At 34.4% G+C, this 4,039-nt stretch overlaps 1 non-coding gene across 1 annotated transcript; it reads left to right on the plus strand.

Moving 5' to 3' along the window:
- The first annotated feature begins 1,111 nt into the window (after window positions 1-1,111).
- On the plus strand, window positions 1,112-1,218 carry LOC126003205 (U6 spliceosomal RNA). Its single transcript, XR_007493739.1, has one exon. It is a non-coding gene; the product is annotated as a U6 spliceosomal RNA (small nuclear RNA).
- Window positions 1,219-4,039: the final 2,821 nt, after the last annotated feature.

The following is a 4,039-nucleotide window of genomic DNA, read 5'->3' on the forward strand; positions in this document are numbered from 1 at the left end:
TAGATTATATGGATAGGTTAGAGTAAAAAGAAAGATGCATTTTAAGTGAACAAAGCATTTGTAAAATATATATTAGGCAGGGCCGGGAGAGATAGCGCAGCGGCGTTTGCCTTGCAAGCAGCAGATCCAGGACCAAAGGTGGTTGGTTCGAATCCCGTTGTCCCATATGGTCCCCCGTGCCTGCCAGGAGCTGTTTCTGAGCAGACAGCCAGGAGTAACCCCTGAGCATCGCTGGGTGTGGCCCCAAAACCAATATATATATTGGTCTGAGGAGTGTTTTAAATATTTAAAATAAAATAAAATATAATTTAGATATGTTTCTTTGTTTAATAGTATAGACTCATTGATTACATTAGGATAAAATTTTTTTTTGTTTTTTTTGGGCCACACCTGTTTGATGCTCAGGGTTTATTCCTGGCTATGTGCTCAGAAATTGCCCCTGGCTTGGGGGAACCATATGGGACACTGGGGAATCGAATTGCGGTTCTTCCTTGGCTAGTGCTCGCAAGGCAGACACCTTACCTCTAATACCACCTCACCGGCCCCACATTAGGAAAATTTAACTAAATTAATAATCCCACTATTGGTAAAATAGTAGAAACACTTTTCTCGAGTCTGTCATGGTCCAACTCTATAGCTATATAAGCAAGTTCTATACAAATTAAACTAAATCATTTATTTGCTTTCTGTTTGAGGGAAAAACCTGGCAGTGTTCAAAGTGTACAAGCTTTCACTCAAGGATCACTCTTGTAGGGACTTGGGGACCATATGGGGTGCCAGGGGTGGAACCAGGTTGAATGTGTGCAAAGAAACACTTTACTATTGGTCCAATTGCTGTATACATCCAATACATATATACATATTCAATAAAGAAATATTATACTTGGGAAGTTTCCCATAATATTTATTTACATATTTTCCCCATATTCACTGAATACATACTTTATACCATGCTCTGTGTTAAATGCAAGGAAGGAATAAAGCAGGATAGTCTTTCCTCTTTCTAAATGTATCTGCAATATAAAATCAAACACTCTGGTGGAGAATGTGATGTTGAAGCATTGTATGCATGAAATTCTGACATTAATAGTATTGTAAATCACAATGTCTTGTGCTCGCTTCGGCAGCACATATACTATAATTGGAACGATACAGAGAAGATTAACATGGCCCCTGCTAAAGGATGACACGCAAATTCGTGAAGCATTCCATATTTAAAAAAAAATCACAATGTCTCAATCAAAATTTAGAAAATAAAAATTTAAATGTACTACTGTCGAATGAATATGTAAAGAAGCCATATTCTATGTTTTTATAATATATTATGTATGCACATACATATTAATATACAAACACAAGCTTATAAAATAACCCAAAAATTAGCAGAATATATGTCCCTGCTCTCTCTCTCTCTTTCTCTCTCTCTCTCCTCTCTCTCTCTCTCACTTTGAGAAACTCAAATGAGAAAAAAGGGGAATGTCAGACTTTTCAACTTTGTAGAGTTCCAAATAGTTTATTTTTTTCTGCAACCATATATTAATCTTTTAATAATTACAAAAATCTATCTCCGATCCTTCAAGAAAGAGCTTCTTAAAGGATAGTATGAATTTATTCTAAAAGTCCGTTGATATTTGTTGGTCAACTTTAAATTTCGTCCTCTCCACCATGAGGAATAAATTTTTGTCTAATTAGTGAACCAACAAGCAGGAAATGTTTCAAGTACCACCATTTGGAATACGTGAACTCACACCGATATTTGCAGTCACTAATTGTGCAACTGTCCACCTCAGCTTGGATTAATTTAAACACCTACTAGCATTATTATTGATCAAGATTACTCTCATCTTTGTGGAGTACTCTTAGAGTGATTATTTTTTCTATTTAGCTCTCAGAAGTGCCAAGAGGAGAACTCCAGGTTATTCTGTAATTTGGAAGCAATCAAAAATCATTTATTTTAATATTTTTCCTTTTTATTTATTTAGTACATGGTCAAAAAGGATGATAACCTTTGACCTTGACAAGTCGTTTTGAAAACGATTTTTGCCAGTGATAGTCCCAAAGTAGCAGTGACATGGGCATTTGCAAGTAAGACTTCTTTCATACACAGAAGAGGTTTACAATTTTGTACAGGTTTCATGATCTGATATTCTACAAGATAGTATGACATATACATCTAATGTATTATATTAGGCATGACAATTGTTTTCAGTAAGGGTAAAAGGCTCAACAGATGAATTGATAGTGGGTTCCATGCTGGGACTTATGCATTAATCATGAAATATCATGCTTATGCAAATGTGTAGAAGCCCAATTAGGCAGAGAGCAGAGAGCCCTGGGAATAATGTTACAGGCTATTGGGCCTTTGAAATACACTCCTTGGCCAAATTTTCAAAAGCAAAGCATATTTGAGATGCTTTTTACTCTTGAAACAGGTGTACAATTGTCTTCTCTCTTCTTAGTGCTTATTTCATGCCTTCAACCTTAAAATAAAGCTTTTCCCCAGTTGGCAAGATTTTCCCTCATTGCTCAACAGTAGCAGTAGAAATTCTGAATCACTGACAAGAAAATAAAATGTTCTTTCAAAATCTAGACGTGCTTAGAATATTGAAGAAACATCAATATTTGGACTTTTTAAACCACACATTTTTGAATGTTTTATATATTCATTTTTTTCTTTGGCAAACAGTGACATCTCTTATATTTTGTGTGATTAATCAAAATATTCTGGTTTCCATTTTTCAAATCCTCAGTACACAATGAAAATGTTGTGAAGAGAAAATACTGGATTCTGGAAGACAAGTTCTCACTTTTATGTATCACTTACCATTTGCAAATTTTATTTTGTTTAGCTGAATCTGCTGATATCTAACTTCTGCCTCTTATTTTCATTTCCACTTCCTGGAACTGCTCCAATATTTGGAGAGGATTGTGGGTAGTAAAAGCAAAAATAATAGGAAATATTAGAAAATTTGCTACTTGTCATTTAAATGTTTCCAGCAAATGTGTTCATTTTAAATGTAGCAGAGCTAAACTACTAATAATTCAAACTTGGTACAAAATTGACTAAGTAATTAAGTAATTAAGAGTTGCAACAAGAAAAAGTTTATGTTAGCAAAAAGACCAAGGTTTTTTATGGTTATCTATAATGTAGTCTTTTATCTATCTTTAACAAAAGTCTCTGATGTCAACTTGATGATTTTCTTAGTCAACTGAGGGCCAGTTTAAGTTTCTAAAACTCCATTTTCTTCATTTGAAAAATCCAAGAAATATCTGTTAGATCATTTTCCACATAACATTTTCTTCCAAATACATTATTTACTGATTGTTGTGAGTAGGGGAGAAAACTGGCAGGGCATGGGGGGTAGAGGGTATGTGAAAGAGATGAAGTGGAAAAAGGAGGGCAGATTAGATGAATGCAAGAAACAGATAGAAAGAGGGAGATTTTATATTGTTTACAGTTGAAATCAAAGTGTAGAAAACAATTTGGAGAAGAAAAATACTTCTTGATTTTAAAAATGGTATTAATCTACTGTTCTGTTTTCCAGATTTGTTAGTAGCACTTTCACATATATCTGGCTGAAAGTCGCACTTTCATGTATATCTGGCTCAAAGTCTGTATAGAGAAATATATATAGCCATCCAAATAGAATTTATTACATTAAGCTATTCAACAAAAAATTAGTACACACAAGAACATAGCCTTGGTAAGCCCTCCAATGGATCTATTTTTGTAATTGTTTTTTAATCCTGGCAAAAAAAACTCCCTTTCTCTCTTATGTTTCACTTACAACACATGGAAATGTGTGAACATGCACACGCACTCATATACACATACACACAGATCTTTAATGATTATTAAATGGAGTCAGAAAATTTAGTACTGGTGTTAAAGGATTTGTCTTGCATGTGGCTGACTCGAGTTTGACCTCTGTCACTACGTGTGCACTATATACCTCAAACACCACCAGAAGAGACCTAGGAAAAATTAGCTGTGCCATCTTTGTTTCAGTCAAGTTATTTCTAAGTAGATTATTTAAAA

Source organism: Suncus etruscus, chromosome 2 (genome assembly GCF_024139225.1).
Source record: "Suncus etruscus isolate mSunEtr1 chromosome 2, mSunEtr1.pri.cur, whole genome shotgun sequence".
Taxonomy (NCBI): domain Eukaryota; kingdom Metazoa; phylum Chordata; class Mammalia; order Eulipotyphla; family Soricidae; genus Suncus; species Suncus etruscus.